General features: G+C 48.0%; 1 protein-coding gene across 7 annotated transcripts in view; it reads right to left on the bottom strand.

The window, feature by feature from the left end:
* The window catches only part of KTN1 (kinectin 1), a 76,872-nt gene extending 56,571 nt beyond the window's left edge, over positions 1-20,301 (bottom strand). For 4 of the 7 annotated variants that reach the window (XM_075753260.1, XM_075753263.1, XM_075753264.1 and 1 more), the window contains exon 1: positions 20,122-20,301. The gene's annotated coding sequence lies outside the window, so the exon portion shown is untranslated. The remainder of the gene's footprint in view (positions 1-20,121) is intronic. The other 3 variants (XM_075753262.1, XM_075753267.1, XM_075753261.1) reach the window with 1 other exon arrangement.
* Positions 20,302-22,745: the final 2,444 nt, after the last annotated feature.

Below are 22,745 nucleotides of genomic sequence, written 5' to 3'. Positions count from 1 at the left end.
CTCTCCCCTCCCTGCACTTCCCTCCGCTTGTGCGACGGGACCGTTTGCACCCTATGCCAGATCCAGAACACAGTGTTGCAGTGATGAGTTTCAGAGCCTCAACGGTCTCAATTACTGCTCTGTCCTCCTCTCACTCATCAGGGCGAAGGTGAGCATGAGCCAAATGAACGCTTCCACCCCAAACACCATGATCAGAGGCAGGCAGATTTCATCTCCAAAGTCCAGCAGGGAATTTCACATACACAAATCCAGCCTTTCATGTGGAAGCAGGGTTCAAAAAAAAAGTAAAACCAAGTCAAAGCCTCAGGATGTAACCAGACTTGATTAAGCACAGCCAGGAACAGCAACCAAGAGCTCTGCTCTGATGGCAACACACTAATTTCCCATCTCAGCCCAGCATGTGCAAGGGCATTTTAAAAATCACTTCTAGAAGGATACCATTGCTGCTGGCTTGCATGCAGAGTGACAAGGTGGCATCCTTCACCATCCGCCCCTTGTCAAGACGTCTTTATGAAGCGGCATCCTTGCCATGGGGTAAATCAGCAGTGGTTTGGCTCCCACACAGTTCCCAGTGGTCCTCCGACAACGTACAATTACTACGAGAGTTTCTCCATTCCTGCTTATGCTTCTGTATTACATTGACAAGCGGTTTAGGAAAAAACAGAAGCAATCTATAGGGAAGAAAAATCCTATGCCATACAAGAAGAAACAGGACAGAGAAGCTCCTTTTATTAAACCAGAAAAAAAGCAAATGCTACATTAAAACACCTTCACATACCAACCTAACTGCTCCTCAGGATTTAGTTTTACCATTCCTCCCATTCCTGTTAGCTATGGAAACAGGAGACACCCTCACAAAAATAGTACTTCTCCCCCCAGAAGTGCTGCGAAGGGACTTTTATCACTCTCAGCCCTCCCTTGGACAACTTTCCAGGGCGGCTGCATCAGCTCCCTACCCACTCAAAGCTGCAATCCCCAGGCAAGGCACACCCGGCAGAAATTGCACATACACACCCACTCCCTACTGCCAACCAGAGGCACGACGGCTTTAGCTACGTTGAAATTTCAAGGTATTTGGTTAAATACTCACCTTTCATCCATATTTGATATTTAACCTGATAAATATCAGGCACGTTTCTCAGAGCCCGGCTGCCCAGCGCCCGTGCCAGGCTCCCCACTTGCAGACACGCTCCCGTCTCATTCGTAAATTCAAGAACTCACAACATCCCTTTAGTCATTCTGGAAAAGAGGAACAAACCACATCTGTCCCAGCCCGCGCACTGACTCGGTTACTGTTCCCATCCTGCGTTTAACAAAAGAATCGCACTTTTGTTCCCCTCAACAGGGCCCAGGCCGCTGAAAATAATTATTTCTGAACTCCAGTGCAGTATTACTGCTTGCACCTGACTTCCTCCGCTAGTTAACACTGCCCTGGATTTTGTAACACACCCTTCGCTTTTTGCATTTAAATATCAAGTTTCACCCTGCACAGATACAGCATTTCACGGGATATTCATTCAGCTTAGGTCCAGGGGATTAGCTTACTTGAGAAGACAGAAATAAATTACAGCTCCATCTGGCTAATGAGTCACTCATAGCTTAGTCCCAGCACGTTACAAGCACGGCTTCTATAAATGCTGGGGTCCCAAGATGCACATAATCTCCAGGGATTTGTGCCTTTTCGAAAAACTAACATTAAAGGGGGTAAATATAGGTACCAAGGTGATTTTTTTTTTTTTTAATACTAAGCAGTTTAAGAGATATCACATATGATTTAGCTAAGGCAACAGCTCCCTTAATTGGGGTATTTTCCCTGGGATTTTCTCAAGCTGGCAAGCGGACTAAAAGAAAGCCCTCGCATTCAACACTCACTAGGAACACGGCAAGAAGTCTCAGAGGAATATCTGTATTCAATAAATTCCTCAAATAGATAACAGTATTTTTTTTTTCCTTAGTCTGCACACAGTTAGCAACACACTCCAGCTGCAAAGAGGATCCTCTTGAAAACAGCTTCGCTCCCAAACTCATCTTCCCCCAGAGCTCTTCGGGAAAGGATGCCAGCAGCTTGGGCTAGACAAGACAACTAAATGCAGACCCGCCAAAGGTAAAATTTAATATTAAAACAAGATGTTTAGCCATTCCATTCCTATTTCTCATCCATACAGCGGGAGCAACCAGCTCGCTCTGACTTTGTTCACAAGTATTAACTAACTGAAGCACTGCTGGGCTCAAGCTCTAGGAAGGAGGTCTGCCAGAAAAACCCAAAGGCAGTTCATTTAACATCAATATTGCTATACTATGAGAAAAAACTGCAGAGTTAGAATTTAGTTTTGGTTTTTTAAGCAGCCCTGAACACTGTTTTGAAGACAGGAAAGTAAGATATTACGTATGAATCTCACCTGCCACCTATGTAAAGAAAAATGCACAGCTTCCAGTAAAATCATACACAATCTTCTTACGAGTCACTTAAATTTGCACAACTAAGAAGTGTGCATGAAGCACCCACCACCTAGAAAAGCCAAAGATCTAAATTGCCCTACTAGTTTTGACACAGATGACAAAATACAACCTACTTTGTTTTGTATTTTTTGAACTTACTTTTATAGCCATATTTCCATGCTCTGTTTACAGAAGTCCTCTCAAAACTAAGACAAGAGGGGGGAAGCATAATAAACAGCAGTTCAGGCTCTGAGTTTCTTTCATTCAAATACTTGCTCTGACTGCAAGATTTATGCAGCAATGGAAGAAAGCTGTAGACACTCAAAATTACAGACAGAGCCATTCAGGTGTTAAAGTTACTCTTCTCTGGGAAGGAGACCTGTTCAAGGGAAGCTCAACAGTGCTTGACACCCCCTACAAACTGCTAACAGCAAGAGGAGAATGAGATTTATCAATAAATCTTCCTCTTCACTTGATTACGCTGATACAATTAAGCCATTTGCAGAGCACCATCTCAGTGCTTTGAATACCCTCTAGGTAAATATTTTCCATTCCAAACATGCCGCTGTTTGTACCATCTGTTGGGCTCTGTCTGCTCTCAGTTGCTTGATGTTAGTTAACACAGACACGCTATTTATTAAATTCCAGAAAAGAGTAGCTTTGCTTCAACAAAAGCCTTTACTTTTAGGATATTTTTTAATACATCTTTAGAGCCAAAACCTGACAAAACGCAGCAACGGTGCCGAGCGCAAGCCAGGAGCGCAATACAGCTACACGACGTTGCCACCGCTATCGGGCAGATGACCTTGCTCTCGTTCAAGCGCCAGCAGCAATGAGCACCCGGGTACCTCCCGCAAGAGTTTGCCGGGAGCGTGAGAGAGGTTTCCACCACAGCCCGGCCGTCCAGGCAAGTTCATACAAGCTAAGGCAGGGCAGGGATTCACCGTGCGGCAGCTGAGGCCCCGAAACCACCTGGGCTGCAGGATAAAGCCCGGAGTTGGAATTAGCATCAGTAAAAGTGGAACAAGCAACCTCACATTTATCCAGGGATGAAAGCGTGCACACCGGTTGTTGGCAAGGAGCGAGGAACGGGCTGGAAAACCATGTTCTGCCCTCCAGGCCCAGCAGCTTGCCTGAACACCCCAAAACTGCACAAACCCCTTTCCACCAGCAACCAATGGGGTTCACCAATGCATGAGCACGAAGACACCAATATCATTCGGGATGAAAAGTCTTTGGAAACCAAAACGTTTTCTTGCATTTGTGAGGCAATGTTATGCGGGATAAAAACTGGCACCCATCAGGGCCAGAGGAAAGTGTCCTTGGCCCCACTGGACTCCAGAAACTACAAGTTTTCCCTTAAAATCACTCACTTCTAACACACATGTCTAGTATCTCTCACAAATTATCTTTACACTACCTTCTTCCAAAGTGCCTCTGAAGGATCAAAGGTTTCTTTCTTCCAGCAGGGAGGACTGTGCCCCGAGAGGGCTCTCGGCATTACTCGGCACGTCTGCATCTTCCCATCGCTACTTACAGGGAGGTCTGAGGATTCCCCCGCTCCTTCCTTCACACGCTCATGTACAGACGTGCTCTGCCCACACCACTGTGAACTATTCGAGGCATTTAAACACCCGAGCAGCAAGCTCACGGTCTTTTGGGTAAGCGTTTCCCCTTCCCTGCTCTCCTTGCAAGCAGCAAGGGATCCGACATTTGCTCTTCAAATCACCACTCATTTCTGCGCACGGGGAACTGAGAAATGATACTTCAAGATACAAAGGAAAAAAAAAAACCCACGCTCACTGCGTTTTCTCGCAGACTCTCACAGAGAACCAAAAGAGCAGCAAAATCTAAAGGTTCAACACAGACACTGATTTTTCTCAGCTTGCGGTTTTGCTCGCATCCCAAGCGGACAGCGATAGCAGCCAAGGTCACTCACTCACACAGCAGCTCCACAAACAGCCAGAAGATCCCCAGCTACATCTGTTGCTCTCCATCTCGTGCGTTACATCAGAAGGCATAGTTCAACGGCAAAAAAGGCTGCACAGGTAGCCGCACGAATCCAACAGCACAAACAACTCTGCTGATGTTAAGGCAGGGAAAGATGGCAGTACAGCTGCTCAGAGGCACCGCCTCTGCAAGCCGGGCAGCAGTCAAGTCTCACTTCTCCAAAGCTGCCAGATAGAGTCAAACTCAGCCAGCAAGGCAGCTGCACCTTTTCAGCCACATTTTAGCAAAGAATTAAGTTTATATTTCTAACAGTCTCAACATACTGACTTGATTAGAAACAACCTTCTTTGCCCAGCTGCATTGCGACGCATGGCTTTCACGGGTTTGCTCCAGGTATAACGATACATTGCAATAAACCCAACATTGATTAACTCAGTTCTGGCTTTGCAGGCAACGCTAGAACTTGGGTTTTTGCCAAGGCCATATTAATGCAGGATTACATACTAAAAATAAGAGACAAAGCTAGCAGATTAATGGCCAAAGCTGAGTTTAGATTACCAGTCTGAGCAGCAGTTCTGCATGTCGTGTGGTTTTTGAGTATCAAGGGTTCTCCTGCAACACAAACCCATCCAGCAGCAGGAGCCAGGTACAGATTTAAGCCACAACTCTTGGGTCAACCAGGCAGAGGCATTAAATGCCCATTACCACACCCAAAATGTGTTTGTGCCCAGCACCTGGACAGGAAGGAGGAATCAGGCCGTGCCTGCTTTGTTATTCTGGAAAGCTAACAGAGGTTTGTACAACCAAGTTCATGTGACAGTCCACAGCAGCTCAGGTTTACAGCACCCAAAAGCCATTTACACAAATAAAGCCTTTTGAATTCTGTTGTAGGCTATCGTATAAATATATATTCAAAGTATAACCTTCACCTTGGATCCATAAGAGAGCCTCAGAGCACAGCTATTGTCCCCCAAAACAAGGGGCAGGTACGACAGCTCCGGTGCAGAGCGCTGCACAGTCCCGCTGGGTTTGCTCAGGGCTCTTTCAGCGAGCAGGGCACCCTTTCCTAGGGCACGGGGTTTTTGCGTTGCCAGCACAACTGTTTGCACGCCCTTCGGCTGGGGTCACAACGCTGCTCCTCACCCATCTTATCCCCTGCTCCATCTGCTGACGTCACCGCACGCAGCGATGTTCCCAAACTTGGCTCTGCCAAAAGAAGGCAGGTGAAGGGTATCTTACCCCAACACAGCTTAAGCCTTTTCTGACACAGGAATAAGTTGCATTAGCAGAAGTATATTTATTCTGAGACAACTGTACCTACCCTTGCAATGCTCTGTTACTCTTAACTTGATTAAAACAAGCTCTACAGCACTCACAGCAATTACACAGTCAACCCCCCTCTGGTCACAAACTAGGTTGAGCCTCAAATTCCAAGGAAATCAAGTATGAAGATCATCTCTTCAGAAATTTGGGGCTGCTACAGCCCTTTCCTGTCTTTACATCCAATTCACTCGGCAAGCATGGAAGAACGGAGGAAAGCAGGTAACTTTTCAGTACTCAGATTCCTTTCATACTTTCACAGCAATCTGCAAAGAGAAAACAGCTGGAATGAAACTTTTTCGCTTCCCAATGTATATAGTAAATATAACTATCTAAATATACATTCCGGTATTGTGGATTCTTGTTTGTATTTTAAAAAATAAATGTAAAATAAGAGGAAACAGACAGAAAAGAGGAAAGTGCTTCAGTCCAGCTTTTTTTATTTTTTTGCTTTTGCAGATTGCTGTGAAAGTATGAATGGCATCTGAGTACTGGGAGGCTAAACGCTCATTATAAAAACCTGGGTTGTTTTTTTATACAGGAGCTGCAAATAGTCAAGGAAAAGATCTGAGTGCATTATCTGCCCATGCCTCCCAGAAGAGGTAATTACCTCCCTAGAAGCCTTGCACAGCCCCACCACCACCTTTTCTCCTCAGGCTGCCCATGCCTCACCTCCCTGGGCAGGCACACACTGTCCTTTGCTTTGAATCCAGGGCAAAGCAGATGTTCTTGGCACCAAAATGACAGGAAGACCGACAGATTGCTAACGAGGATGGCATTTTCTTTAGGAGATGTATTTCTGAAGTTTGCACATACCTACGAAGAGGTCTATCTTTGTTTATTGCTCAATTCTCCAAATTTCTACTCAACTCCACCCTTAACCAGATCTGTCAGGTGACATTTTAGCCTACTCACTCAAATTTCTCCAGACACACAAGAAAGTTTTAAACCTACCGCTTGTTGTGTGGGTCTCCAGACTGCCCGGTGCTAAAACTTTTCTCCAAATCTCTCACCAAAGCAACAGCAGCAATGGAGAAGCAAAAAAATATCCAGCCTTGAAGGGTTAGCAAGTCAGAGCAATGTTTTAAGTAGATCTATATAGCTGGATTTATTAACCTTTGTACCTCCACACCCCGATGGTGGGGAGATTGCCAAAACTACCCCTACAACCGAGCCATGCACAGCCCAACAGCGTCACGCTGGTGCTTTCACCAAGTTTCTGCCCACGTTGAACAAGGTCTCACAAGAATTCAGGGAGGGGAGGAGCATGCGTGCGTGGAGGTAATGGCACAGGAGGAAAGATAAGATGCCTTCAAAATAAATGGAAGAATTGGGAAATTTTCCTATAGCAATGTATCAAAGTTTTCCTGCAACAATATATTTAATTCATGCTAGGAGTATTAGCCTTGTTCATATTAGAATTTCCTTTCCCTACAAAAATAAATCAGGCAAAGGTATTCTTAGTATGAACACCATAAAAGTGACTTTATCCAGACTTATTTTTCAATGTGTATTTAACGGACGAGAAGAGAAGTCATCTTCTACCAACAAAGACAGGTATTAACCCCGGAGAATCTATTTAGCATCAGACTTCTTAACCATACAAGACTTTACTGAAGTATGTGCCTGCAGTCCTTTACCCTGTTGCAAAAGGAACAAAGGAAGAGGAAATGACTAATCAAAGCAGCAGCACATTAATATATTTTGGTATGTGGAAAGGGAAAAATTGTACTGTGTATTTTTAACATTCCCATCAGGAGAAAGCACTGCCAAACATACGCCAGCCGCCACAGAGGCTCGGCAACTCCCAGGAAGGGAAAGGGGAAAAAAAAAAAAGTGAAGTTGTGTCCCAGAGAGGAGTTCTGTATTTTCCATTTCCCAGCATGAGCTCTGCTGGAAGCGCAGCACGCCGCGGTGCAAGCGTGGCTGGCGAGTCGCTGACAATGTCTTCGCCTAACGACAGGCCTGGAAAAGAGGTATGGCTGGGGCAAACAGCAATGCCTCGGCGATACCAGGTGCACTTTGACTCAAACCATAGGTGAAACCCAGCCTGGAGAGGTGCTCTGGAAGGAAAAGGTGAGAGTTTCTTGGAGCACTGCCACCAGGCAGGCACTTCTGCAAGTTCCACCAGCACCCAACTCTGCTGAGCAAGGGATGCCCTCACCCACAGGCTGATAAGAGATATGGGAAAGAAATCTCTCCCTGCCCCGGCTGGCATCCGGCAAGTGACAGCTCACCCACGTGCCACAACCCCATCCTGCACCTCCCCAAGCTGAATTCCCCCAGGCCCCTCAAAGCTCTCCATCGCCTGCACAGGCAAAGGGGCCGCGCTGCCAGCAGAACACCACACCTTCATGTCTGTCTTCATAATTACTTTGCCACTGCACCTACACAAGCCAAGCCACTGATGTCCCAGTACAACTGGATTTGATACCTGGTTTTTAATCCCACAGTTCCCCTACCAGCTGCCTCCATGGGAAGCTCTTCGGGGCAGCCACAGTAACAGATTTGCTCAGAGCAACAGGGTAAAAGCCTGAAGGACTACTGTGATAAACCCAAAATTAGAGCTTTCAAACCCCTTCCTAAAAGAGATCAAACCCAATCAATCTAGCAACAGCCCGCTACGGTCATTTGTGCAGTGGGATGGCACAGCACAAAAGCATTGCTCGCTCAGTAAGAGAGGAGCTGGACCACTGCCTGTCTGTCCAGCCGCAATTGTTCCCGTACTTCATAATTAAGGGCTACAATTCACCCTTTTTCTAATACCAAACCCCAGAAGACTCATGGTAACAAAGCCATTTTAAATACTAAATGGGAAGCTACTGCTGAACTAACTGTAATCGTTCAGATCCTCCTAACTCCAACACTAAGTGCAAAAGATGCAGAGAAACTAATATTTAATGTTCTTGCAGAGGGATTTGTAATCAGCCACTCTGTCTGTACGCAGCTAAAAGCCTGAAGCTTAGGCAGGTCTTTACCCTGGTATTGCAAAATGACAACCCTGGTCATTCCACCAACAAGATTTTCCCATTATTTCTGTTCAGTCTACTGTTGGACACAACTATACCAACAGATTGGACTAGTGACAAAAAAAAAGTGCTTCATTAACCTCTCGGTGACTTGAATATCCTATTGTTAAACACCAATGGACAAAAGGAGAAGCTGACAGCAGATGGATGCTCTCCTCTATCTGAATTCCTAGAGGAAAAGGAGATTGAGCTGCCTTGGAAAAACTGCAAGTTGAAGGAGGGTTGTTAACTCGTAGAGGGAAATCAAAACTCTTAAGTGATTGTGAATCTTATCAGATCTAGATGCTTTCATGTGGTTTCTTCTAACTACCTGAAGTTTCAAGATACTATTTACTGCACACATTATGTCTAAGCAGTTGAGTGATTTCAGTTTCCTCTAAAGGGAAAGAAAAGTGTTATTGCTGCATCAAAATTATTGTAAGTGTGGCACAGACTTAGCTAAATCAGAGCATCAGAAAGCAGCACTTAAAACAAGACTGCTGTACCATGTTATTAGACTAAATCTTGATAATTCTTCAGCTGGAAAAGGAGATGAAATCAACAGCCAAGATTTTTCTCCCTTCTCACCACATATAGTGGGGAAAAAAGTGGAAAAAAGTATCCATCAGTTAAACAATCAAAGTTCACAGAGTGCTAATAAATTTTCAAATATGTCAAGAGTTTAAAACTCAGGGGTATGCAGTTAGTTCTCAACCCTCAGATTTTAAAAGGGCATCTTCAGTTTAGACTAGACTATAGAAGGAATGCAGACTCAACATAGAGGAGTCAAAGTTCCTCTAAGTTGACCGAGGCATCATAAATAGAGTTATCATCAACATGCGCAGCCCAACTACTAAACTAGGACTTAGGAAGTACAAGTACTATGAGCCTCCTCGGACTGGAATTGCCTCCTCTTCAGCCCGCACGGCTGGGTAAGCGTGCCTATTTTTGCTTTTAATACTGTATACCCGCAGTCGTGGTTCAGAAAGACACAAAAACACCGGAAAATCCAAACAGCCGGGTTTGAGCAGGCATTACTTGCTACCCTTGCTTCCCTCTGTACAGCTACCCCGCTCTGAACTCCACCCAAGCGAGCAGGGGCCATACCCAACAGATGGGCTTCCTCCAGCTCATACCTTGCAGGGTGGGGTTCAAGCCAGAGGACAATGCTGGCATAGGAACAAATGGGTCGTAATGGGCCAAGAATGCATTTTGACTGCAAGTTGGGAAAAAAAACCCAAAACAAAACAAAACACCCAGTCTCAACCATCAATCCAACGAGGTGCTCAATGCTGTAATGATGAATCTGCAGATTCAGAATCTGTATAAAGGGTGGGTGCTGTGTTTTATTTCACCTGGCCATGCAGCAGACTCCTATTCACCACTCCCACCACTTAGCTAGAGGTGAACCAGAGCCCCAGGATTGCAGGGAGCATGTATTAACCGACACAAGAGGCATCTACCACTCTTTTGCTAGTAGCAATCAATGAGTTTTAATCTCAGTCACACTGGATTTTATTACAACTGTGCATTAAATTTAAAATCATTTGCTAGCTTAAAATATTGTTCATGCTGTATTTATAAAACCCTTCACACACAGGGAGGCGTAGAGGCGCATTCAGGATTGAACGTGGACCACAGAAGCTTCTGCGGGGCTTCCTACGCCACCAGTATTTTGACTTTCCGCTCCAGCACAAATTTGCACTAGCCAAGGGCTGAACAGAGCCCCATCGCCAGGACTTCCACAGCAGATACGAGTTAATTTGACTGCTTCGTAGCAAAGCTGTCCTTCAACATTTATCCTAAAGTATCTCATCATGCAAGCACAAAGATAGCACTTGTATATCCAGGCTAGATCCCTTCTGCTGTAGAACGTGGTGCTGTTGATACTCTTAGAAGGATTAGTTAAAAGTTTCAAAATGGTTACGGAATAAAGAGGCTTTAGAAGCAATCCCTACAGCATTGGCACCGTACACGTTACCCCAGTGTATTTTGAAGTATAAATTGCATTATGAGCTGGAACTTTTAACTCCATTTAAAAGCACAACATGAAGTTTAAGAAATTGCTGAACTGCGGTTGTTTCCCTACTGAGACAGGTGAAGCGTCAAGGTCCCTCTCCTTTCTCCTTCGTGACACTGCACGTAGCCCATTTATGGAGGGCAGCACTAAAAGCTCACCTCATCGTCCATCCCAAACCCCTTCTGCCCCACGACAGGGATCTCACGGGCAATAGCTCCGCTGAGACACCATCCTTTCAACTTCCACACTGCTCCTAAACAGCAGTGCCACACATTCCTCTCCATAAGGTTTCTTTTCACCTTGTTAACCTCTCTGTGCTTCATTCAACAGTCTGCTGAAGGTACTCTACGCAAAGAGGTGATACCCAGTGTCACCTCAGCGCACAGATTCTTCGGGATCTGGGCAGGCAGCTTAAGAAGGTCACATGCACTCAGGAACCAGGGCAGTATTTTTGCAGACTTCAAGGCAATATTTGCATCTTGTCTTAAAAACCCAGAGTAGGAGACTAAGCTCCCCTCTGGCACCAGGGAGAAGGCTCCAGCTCCTTCACAGACCTGCTTAACACACTTGAATTACACCTGGGCCACGTGGTGAAGGAACTTTTACCACCTTCCTTGTGTGGCTGTTGATTCCCCAGGTGAGCGATGCTCAGGCTTGCTGAGGTTTCTCTGAGCAGCAGCAGACCCTGCAACACGCCTTTAGCCATATTGGTCCCAGTTTCACAATCCAGTTCACTGCGTAATCCCACATACAGCATAATGTTGGGAGTTGGATGACAACACACAAGAACCTCCCCAAAAGATGGGTTCAAAGTGCATCTCTAAGGGTTTCCTGGTTTTCTCCATTTGTGACCATAACGACCAAGCTTGTCAAAGTCTCCTAAAGGGACTTGAAATTTCACTGTTTTCAGAATACTGAGTTCAAGTCAGTAACCCAACATCCCAGAGTTCTTCCCCAAAAAATGGCTTTATGCATGCACACCCGCCCCAACACACTCAGCTTTACTGATCAGCACAGCACTGATCTGAACCTGAGAACATGCCAGGTTGTTAAAAAGACCTAAAAGTGCTCAGCAACAGAAATGCAGAGTAATTGAGGTCATTTCTCTTATGCTTCTCCGAGTTCTCACTCTCCTTGCTTTGCTGTCCCACAATCTGCTCCTCCTTTGGCATGTGATGACTGAAGAAACACTTCACTGCAACCACACAGATCTACACTTACTTGCCTCCAACTTTGCTTACACCTCAAACTATTAATCCAGTAGCCCATAACGGGGAGCAGGGATTAAGAAATCAACTGGACCTGAAGCCAAGAAATTCTTCTTTTGGCACACAAACAGCACAGCAAAAGGGTAGAAACTGGGAGAACAAGTGGAGGGGGACTGAAAAGGCAGACTTGTAATGGAAACATCTGACCAAGAATTTTCACAAGCCTTTAAAACTTCTGAAACCTAACCCCTTTGCTAGCACTTTTCACACGCCTCAGACTGCAGGCCACGTTACGCAAGTCGTAATTGTGCCTCAGCAATCCTCTCTCCCTCCCTCCCACGGTGCTCCGCACCTTGCCGAATCCGTATGTCGAAGTACACCGACGCGGAGAAGAAGCGTACCTGTTCCTCCCACAACTGGCCCGGTGTACTGCCACCTGTGCAAAGAAAGCCTAGCTTTGCTGTGCTTCTTGAACCCTAACCCATTAAAAGCTACTTTTTAAAAAAAAAATCTGGGTTTACGTACACACGCACACACTGAGCTGTAAAGAGGTTTACTAAATTTAGCACGCAACCCAATCCTAGTGGTAGGATAGCACAGGCTGTAGATATGAAGTGGCCTTACGCAAAGGTAGCAAGGCAGCGCTGTTGGCATTCCCCGTTGAGCTGCTGTGGGAAAGCCCACGGCACCCAGTAAAATCCCAACACACCCTCCATAAATCCTCCCTGCAGCTTGGTGGTTTCCAAGGTTTTGAGATGCTACATCTGCCTCTCTTCTGGACAATGCTCTTCATTGTCCACGCTAGGACAGGCTCAGTGAGGAGACCTTCTCATCAAACGTTAGGGCAAACAGCTTCTCCTTGGTCAGAGTCCGAACTTGGAGAAGTGAAGCTTTGATGGATCTCTGCCACCACTTACCACTGCTGTAAATAAAAAATGAGGCAGCATAAAGAGAAAAAGCAGCATGGTCCTTTATCAGTCCATCACAGCTGAAGCCACACATGCTACCAAAAGGTTACTTACACGAACAAAGGTCAGTAGGTGTGACACAGATTACAGCACTCACCCATAAACTCCATTCTCTGCCAGCTTCCCAGCACCGCACCCCACTGAGAACTGCAGATGAGAGAAGGACATGCCGAGTCTCCCCAGAGGACAGCAAATTAAAGGAGGCAGAAAAAACCCAACCTAACCTCAGAGGAAGGGACCCTTCCTGGCACAGCATCGCTACAGTCGGATCATGTCCTGGATTTGAAGATGCCCTGTGAAAGACCAGTTGGGTATGACCTGCTGTAGCCGTGGCGCTGCTCTCGGGTATACCTGGAGCTGAAACGGAGCAAGGCAGAAGGGACGCTGCAACTGGTTTCGTGCACCTGTTTAGGTTTGTGCACAGCGTAGCACTAAGAAAAAAGGCAATGCCTACGTGAAAGCCAAGGTGGGATGTCCCCACACGACATACGCAATGACTTAGCAGACAAAGCAGCGCTAATCATCACAGCAGCCTTTCAAACTGGTTCAGGAGGCAGGTCCTCCGTGTTACACCCCTTTCTGGGACCAGGCTTGGCCCTGCGCACATGCCGCAGCAGAGACCCCGGAAGGAAGACATGTGCCTCGTTCGCCACAGAAGAGCAGTTTCCTGCTCATCCACCAGCTAACTGCTGGTCCAAAGCCAGGGGAGCATGCCCTGGGGGCCAGGTCACAAATGGGACCAAGAGAACGGCATCAGCAGCTGGTCTGCCCGTGACTTCACACATTCAATTGCAGGCACTTGGCCTCAGCCTTCCCTTCTGTTAAATGGGAGGGTGAGCTCCTTCCATCCTGCCTGTGCACCAGGGCAGGTGGACAATGCCGTGAGAGACGCTGGCAGCAGCACAGGGCAGAGGGCAGGCGCCTGGCAGAGATATATCCATGCGAGCCAAATGCAAGTCATCGGCTTTAAGCACTCCTGCCACCCAGCACTTCCCACCAGAGGCTCGGGAACTGTTCATTTACTCCTGTAAATTGGGCTTTTTTTCTCTGTACTCACCAAGTATGGACTTTTCAACTTAAAACCCCACAGCAAATAGGCTGAGAAAAAAAGCAGTCATAGCCAGTGGTCAGATTAAACCAGTAATAATAAATCAGTGATATAATCAAATAATATCAGCTGACTGATATTATAGGCTGTCTTAACAGTCAGTCACAACCCGGCCCAATCCTGGCATGCTCCCTGAAGAGCTACACCTTGTGCTTAGTCATCATCTTCCTTGACAGCTACGCACTTGCAAACAGATTACAAGTCCACTCACATTTTCCCATGAAATTTTTCCCCTCCACCCTACTACAAGCAGGACGTGAGCAGAGTGCTGCTGAGCCGAGGAGCGGGCAGCTTGCCGCCTCGCAGGGAAGGAGATAGCGCTTTTATCTCCTGGACTCAACAACTTCATTCCTGTGCGGTTGCAGGCAGACAAAAGACACCTTTTCACACCACAGACAAGAACAAGATGTACTAAAATTTGTCACATCCCTGAAATAAAATATCCTGCTTACTATTTTCAGTCCATACAGGAGAGTGTAAAGCAGAATTAAGCCAGCATTTCTTCTACAAGAAACCCTTGTGGGGTGGGATTTGGAAACAAAAGGAGTCCAAAATAAGTCAGGTTCAGGTTATATTGCTCTGGCAGGTGACACAGCTAAAGGAAAGATGATAACACTGGACCAAGGTACTTCGCCTCCACAGGATGAGAGCTGGATTGGTTTTGGAAGCACCACGAACCACGGGTGTAAATATACCAGGCTTTAAAAGCCTTCGACACCCACATAATTCTGAACACAAGCTTTATTTTCCCTGAGTCGTTCAACACATGCTGAACGAGCTGGACACCAGACAGGCGGGCTAAAAAGGTTAGCTACTCAATTAATACATGCAATCCAAAAACAAGAACTTGTGTTTCACTGAAAAACATCCACACACCTCTTCCGAGCTGGAAAAAGCCCTCCCTGATGCTCAATTAGTCATTCAACTACAACTTGAAGGAAACCAGGAGTTTTGCTCTATTTCCTCAACTTTACAGCATAAAAGGGCTGTTTCCTGCAGCAGAGGGGCAGTTAGCGATGTACCAGCTGTTCTCGAGCAGAGCAGTGATTTGCAGGATTGCTTGGCTGCAAGTAGATCCAGACAGGACAGCACAGGCAGTGGGATCGGCCAGGAGGGAGGGTGCTCAAGGGGAAAGAGCAAAAACCTGCAAAAATTTCTGCTTTCCATACTTTACTACCACTGAAAATCCTGCACACCTGACAGTGGCAGCAGCAGGGAGCTGTTAATGCTAGCAGAGGATCATGCTATTTGTAATAGGGATTATTAGTGCAAGAAAATGAGTAGCTTGCTCACGTTACTAATTTGCAGACACTTTCTCCGACTTACAATGCAGCCTCAGCGATCTACAAGCAAACATGAGGTTTCATCTGAAAAAGAAAAAATACTATTCTTCTGAATAAGTCTTCTTGGGAAAGGGGAAGGAACTTCATCTTCTACTTCTCTTCAGTAACAGGAATTTAGAGCTGTGAATTTTGATAAGCAGGGTAGCCACAAAGCTCTAACAAAAACAAAGAGCACGGCAGAAAACAAGGAGGAGAGCTGCATGAAAGTAACTATTTTACTTCTGATTAACCCACAAACCTTACAGTTCCTGTCCCTCCTGTCCCTCCTATCCCCTCCTCCCTGACACTGCACAGCAACATTCAAGGCTTAAAGCTCCTAAACTAAACCACTTCTTTGCATCGTATAGTTGCAAGAAGAGGAGACAACGTCCTTTATTTGGGTTAGAGTCAGAGAAGCTTTCCAGAGTTTTCATGTGCATATATGCAACAGAAACGAGTTCTCTTTTTCCCTGTTTTCTACAGTATCTAAGAGACTTATTTAAAAAAAAAAATCACCTTTAGTTAAATGGAAAGCATTAAAAAGGATCATGAGATTTGCATTCTTTAGCACCTCAGATTATTACAGTTTCCACAGCCATGACTTCCCCTTCCAACACTCCAACACACTTCAATGAAAGAATACCCATATTTGAGTGGATTTGGGCATTTTTTCGTACCAAGATGCTGGAGCATCCAGGCCAACAAGACAGTAAGGCAGCAGAATTTATGCATTCCCAGGAGATCTCTGTTTAATTTTGCTGTATGGATAGATACCACACCAAGCCTGCACTCTGCCCAGTAGCTATATTTAGGGTCTAAGTTGACCTGACAGTGCCCCTATAAGCTCATTTATTAAGATTCACTTCTTCATTCCAATATAATCTAATTAGATCACAGCACTCCTGCACATGGGCAGCAGCGGCAACCAAGAGAGGACAAGTTCAAACGCAGGGAACCTGGCCCAGATGCTACTTTAGTTCTTACATGGGGGGGGGAAAAACCCTTTGCAGAGGAATGGCAGGAGTCGTGGATGCCTGCATACTGTCTCCCTGCACGGAGCAGCACCTGGATCCACCCTGCTACTCCCTCCCACCAGCTGAAGACCAATTCTTCAATTGGAAGAAGCTACAGAGTCCAGATCAAGCTACGGTGCTTATCGATACAAGGGCTGCTGTTCCGACTCTGAATTAATTGGAAATATTTGCAACAATGAAGTGCTGGGAGGGTCAGAAGCAGAAATCGGTCTCCCGTGCTCTCAGGCAGTGCCCGCATCAGCAGGAACAGATGTGTTCCCAAACCAGCGACCACAGGCATCAGCCTGAAAAAAGTGCCAACAATTCCGCGTTGGATAAAATTACCTTCAAGGCTCCATTCTGGCAAGAAATAGAAACTTTTCAAAGCTCAGAAGTACCCCCTCTCCTGCAACCAGCTGTAGTTCAGGCATGCAAACAGGAAGAAGCTTTCACATTTCTAAAAACATAAATAAATACTATTTTTTTAAAGGCAGCATGTGTTTTATTTGCTTGGACATCTTGTATAACGATGAGAGGAGAAACAGATTCCTAAGAGTCATGAGCTGGTAATTCTCCAATCTATCATCTCTGGAGTTTATGCACAGTCATTAACAAGAAGTGATTTGTCTGGGACAGATTTAGCCCAGTAACTCCCTGTCTCGTTAGCCCAAAACAATCACCCGAGGAACGTCAAATTTGAGAGCTTAGTGCAGCCTGTAGGCCCCTCAAAAATACTCATTTTTTAAAAACAGTCCAATCCTGCTGTTTTGCCAACACGGAGCAGGAAGTTTAAGAGCTGAACACGGATGCAGAATATACCCTTTGCATTAAAAAAGTTTTGCTGAGTAAAGGCAGAAGGTTTTCACTGACAAGGAAACCCTGGGAATGTTGACAAGATAACAACAGGAGGAGACTTAAAAAACTTTGACTTGTTTAATCTATCAAAATGAGTGGTCAAGAGGGGATCCAATAGCTCCCTCTAATTACATCAGGGAGGGGAAAAAACTGTTTAAACCAAACGGCAATGCTAGAACAAAAACAAATTATAGGAACTGGCCATAAACACTGTGAGGATGGAAATTCAGTGGTTGCTCCAAGACTTAGAGGAGGCTCTCCAACAGCTCTCCCGTGGAGATGGGGGCAAAGAATCAACTGACCAAGTTTCACCTTAAAAGCAGTTAGGTTACGAAAGGCATCCACAGCACGGACGGGTGCTATAAACAGGGACAAACTAAATCAGGGGCTCTCTTCCGCTCGTGGGTTCTTATCAGCCCACTTGCTGCCACAGTTTCTGGAGCAGATAGCGAGAATGAAAAATTACCCTCCCGTCTTCTGCTGCTTCCCCACCCCTCCAGGATGGCACGGGGCGGGGGGGAGCATTCACGCCATTTACTCAGGCACGTAACTGGGGTATGATCAGGGAACTAAACTTGGGAGGTGAAGCTCTCGAGAAGTCAATGGCGAGAGGTGGGTGTCCTGGCAGCAGCAGGGGAAGGGATTAGGAGCAACCAAGTTCGATGCTTAAAATAAAACAAACGTCCTCTCCCTCTGTGTCCTTATGCTAAAGGGTCTTGGCCAAAAATGTATTTAATCTATACCTATCACCCCTGAAATTCACGGGGAATTTCTTAACCCTGGGTTTCCAGTACTGCTGATCAAGCAATGATTAGACACTTTTGAGCCATTACCATCTAATCTCCAGCAGTAAGAGCGGATGATGCAAATGAAAGCTGTTACACGGCTAACCGAGTAACACCACTGTTTTGTACGGGCTTGAGCAAGTCTCTCCCTTTTCTTCAAGGGGTTTCAAAAACAAAGTAGTTAGCAGGAGAAGTTATCTGTAATAGGGGTTTTGGCCAGTGAGGAATCAAATCAAAAACTAATTGTGTTCTTCACGTCCTGCTGCTGCTGTGACTTCTGAGAACAGAAAGCATCTTATTGAGACTAACTAGGTATGGAGGTAGAAGAAAAAAAATCTAAGAAAAAGGGCATTTGGTAATAACTTTAACAGAGAATTAGTGTTTCTATCCAAACCCCAACCTTTCCCTGCTGCAGTTACACACAAAAGTTATTTTAATCACAGTATGCAGAAAGCAGCATCAGCATATGAGGCAAGAGAAAAAATATGTGGTAAAGCGAGTTGCATAGCCTGTTCGTGGACAGAAATTACAGCGCAGTTATAGGGAAGAGGTCCACAAGGCAGAGAAACGTTTCCAGCCCAAACCAAACAGGAGGACGTTAGCGATCCAGTGAGAGAACAGGCAAGAAAAATATTTGAAAGAAGGTGGAACATGGGAACTGAATCCCCTTTTAACTTCTGCCGCAATCAATTCAGACATTCCAGCAAGGGATTTTTGCCTTGTCATACATAAGGAGATGTTAAATAGAACTTGCCGGTTATCTCTACTAAATACCGTGGTGTGTGTTGTTGGACAGAGGCAGCAAAGACCAAAAAAAAAAAAAAAAAACCAAGAGAACTTTAAACAGAAAAGAACTACAGCAGAGTATCAGCTCTGCTCCTCTTCCACAAGTCACTTCCACAAAGCAATGAACGATCTTCTAACAGTGATCTCAAAACAGAGAGCAGAGCCTTTGGGGAAAAGGGTTATTAACTGACAAGCCTAAAGCACACAGGTGTATGCACATCACTAAAAAGGAGCATTTGGCATTGCCTAATGCAGAAAAGATGCTATACTGCCTTATTCTTAATAACCACCTACTTAATTAAAATACTTCATCCACTGAAATTAGTTGGGTACAATAAAAAAAAAAGACATAGCTTTGTCACCTGAACTTTTCTTCCCCCCTCAATTGCCTGCGCACCAGAGGAAGGCTTGCAGCAAAGGAGTAAGCTGTGAGTAAAGGAGGAGGAGAGGTGTGGGAGGGTATTAACACCTCCAGGTTAACACAGCTGCATACAACCCACACCAGTGCTGTGCCAAAGAGCACAGGCAATTTAAAAAAAAAATAAAATACCCCTGACAAACGTAAGCTACGAACATGGGAAAAGCAGTATGTTTTACCGTGCGCTACACCGCTACAGGAATACAAAACTGGCCAGACTATGCTAGCCGGCCAAGCGCAATGCCTCATTAAAGTTTGCGAGGCCAGCCGGGCGCTGCAGCATTTGGTTCACGCCTCGCGTTATCCGGGGGGCCCAAAGCCACGGGAAATTCTTATCAATCGGATTTCGAGGGTAAATTTTTACTCGGCTGCCCTTCACAGTCTCGTGTCCCTAGCAGCGGGCAGGTAGTGACACAGCCCTACATAAGATAATCGATACACCTTGCCCCCACCACCACCACCCCCGTTTTTACCGGTTAACTTGGGTTCGGGAAGGTTACCGGGTAATGTGCTCGGGAAGGCACCGATCTCCCACCCCGCCCAGCCGGGGCTGCGCTGCCCCAAAGCCGCGGCGGCTGGAGGCCAGCGGCAGGAGCCACCCCACCGCCCCACGGCCGCGGGTGGGAGCGGCTTCTCCACCCCGAGCGGGGCCCGCGGCGCAACCTCCGCCCTCGCCCCCCCGCCCAAGCCGGCCACGGCACGGCAGCGAGGGCCGCACCGCCGCAACCCGCCGGCCGGGCCGCAGCCCCGGGGCCCGGCCCGCCCTGCCGCCCACCTGCCGGCGCCGCCCGCCCGCGCCCCGCGGCCCGGCCACGCCGAGGCCTAGGCCCGCCGCCCCTCGCCGGGCAGGCCGCGGGCAGGCCCTGTTCCCGGCCCGTTCCTCCGCGCCGCCGGGCCGGGCGCTCCCCGGGCGGGACTCACCGTGAGGCGCGGCGGGCCGAGCCGAGCCAGGCCGTGCGGAGCTGGGCGGCGGGGACGGAGCGGCAGCGAGCCGGTGCCTGCGCGGCGCTGGCGGGCAGGAAGGGAGAGAGGGAGGGAGGACGGGAGGAGGCGGCACCACACGTCCGCCGCGTCTGCCAGCCCCCCCCCCCCCGCCCCCCATTAAAGGCGCGACGCCGCCGCCACCTTCCCCCCTCGGTCGTCTCCTGCGTCCACATCTCGCCCGTGGGGATCTCCCTTCACGCGGGTCCCCCACCCACCCGCCTGTCCCACGCACGGGGTCACCCCTGCCAGAGCCCACCCAGGCGCGGGGAGCCCCCAGGTGTCCCACAGGCTGGGATACCCCCGGAAGGGGGAATCGCCCACCCGGACCTCCCCCACGCAGGGAGCCTCCCACCCAGGTTTCCCACGGGTGTGGCTACATCGACCCAGACCCTTCCCGTGTGCATGGGGATCACCCACCCAGACCTCTCCCACGCAGGGATCCCCAAGGATCTCCCCACCCATGCGTGGGGATCACACCCCCCTAGACTTCCCCCATGCCGGGATCCCCAGAGATCTCTCCATCCGTGCAGGGTACCACATCCCCTTCAGACCTCCCCCAGCAGGGTTTCCACCGCCCAGACTTTCCACGCACAGGGATCCCCCACCCCCCCAGACCCCCCACCCTCCCTAATTAACCCCCCCAGTGCCAGTCGGCTCCCACCACACCCCTCTCCACCTCCCGGGAGCTGGCAGGGGGGCAGGCGTGGGGACCCCACGAGCGGGCAGGCACAGTGTACCCCAACACCTTCCCCAGGACACCTCCCTGTGACCAGAAACAGGGGGTGCCCCTAAATTTCTCTTAATTGCCTTAAAACTGCCTGGATCTGCAGCGAGGAGCAGCCCTGCTCGCAGTGCACGAAGCGGCAGGGCCTGGTTCAATCACGGCCCGGTCTGCAGTCAGGGGAGATCAACTGGGTGTTTCAGCCCCGACTTCTTAAAGCCCTGACTACTTCTTCCCTCTGACGTGGATCCTTCCCGAAGCGCTCGCAGGGCAGATTTCTTTCACCTTAAACATGGCAGTGGCTTGCACATGAGATCAGCAGCTGGTCACGGATCCGTGGGTACCCACGGGGATGAACACTGATGCTCTGTCATACAGTTACTTGGGGACAACGAAAGAGCACCACAAGAAGCCACCAAGGGCTATGGGACAGCGCCCGTCTGGCTCCATCGCTGGGGCACTGACATTAACTCTCAGCTTCCCAGAGCCCCAAACATTGATGGGGAAAAAGCAGCATCCTGTTCACAAGAAAATTCCTAGTTTTTTGGCAGCAAGAAGGGTGACAAGGACAGCTAAGCCAGCGGTGGCTGCGGGTCAGTGCCGGCACTGGTCAGGACCAGTGTCCCGAGCCCGGCTGCAGTATCCACAGCGGCTGGTCACTCTGCGACGGGGAAGCAGTTGGCAAAAGGGCATTATCCCAGCGAAGCAGGGAGGCTGGCATCACCCCGCGGCTTTGCACACACCCTCCCGTCATTTCTTCAGACCTCTAGCAATGAAGAGCCTGGTTTAACTTCCAGGTCCTGTTGCTCAGAGCAAACAATTTGTTTATTTGTCCCAAAGCATATTTGAGAAATCAACTGCTCCGCAGCGTTCGGTATCAAAGAAGGATTTGCATCGAGCTGCACTAAGAGCTCATCACTCCCCTCTTTGCCACCCGTGTGTGTCACGCAGCTGCAGGCTACCGCCGCATTTCCAAACTATCTGGAGCAAACAAAGGCGGCGATGCAAGGCGGATGCTGGCGGAAGCTGTGCCTTGCATGCGAGGCTAAGCGGACCTGGACGCAAGGCCACGCCGGCGGCGTGCGCGGGGACGTGCAGGAGGCAGTCGGTCTCTTTGAACGCGGGACCGGCCGTCAGCTGGTGAGGCAGCGTTTTGCTGCTTCATCCCAGAGCTTCTCCGGCTCAGCGTGTCCCGGCCGGTCACCCCGCTCTTGCCAGGAGCGCTGCTGAGAGCAGCACATGAGCCAGCCAAAGGTGCAAATTTAAGACCGAATCTTGCTTATTTAATGATATAAATAATTAATTCACTTAGGTAGCTGCAGTGGTTGTGGCGGGGCTTGGCAGCAGGAGATTTTGTCGATGTTTGATTGCTTTTGTCCACAGCAGAGCTTTCCAGCTGGCCTCAGAACCAAATCACTGTTTCCCAGGAGCGAAAACAAATTTGCCACCCCATGGACAGGGGATGGGGGCTCCTGCTGACAGGGAGAGAAAACCCCGGGACCAAGCGCCGGGAAAGGATATAGGAGGGATAGGGCTGCCCCTCCTGCTGAGCAGCAATGGAAGAGCAGAGAGTGCAAATCCAGGCGCCACAGCTACAGAAGATCTTTCTTTTCCTCCACTTTCTAGGACGCGGAAGCAATTGCTGCGCTGTCTGGTCACTGCTTGCTCTGAAGGGGTCTCAGCCAAAACCAAACCATTTATTACCACCAGCTCAGAAATTTCTGGTCCTTCAGGTGTCTCGTACGTTTGCCAGAACATCACAGCATAAGGCACGATATAAGGACCTGAAAATACTTTTATCTCATACGTGGTGTGCCGTTGCCCAATATGTAGTGCAAGA

Source organism: Balearica regulorum, chromosome 5 (assembly GCF_011004875.1).
Source record: "Balearica regulorum gibbericeps isolate bBalReg1 chromosome 5, bBalReg1.pri, whole genome shotgun sequence".
In the NCBI taxonomy this organism is placed as follows: domain Eukaryota; kingdom Metazoa; phylum Chordata; class Aves; order Gruiformes; family Gruidae; genus Balearica; species Balearica regulorum.
Note: the sequence above shows the minus strand (reverse complement) of the source record. Positions and strands in the feature narration are given on the sequence as shown.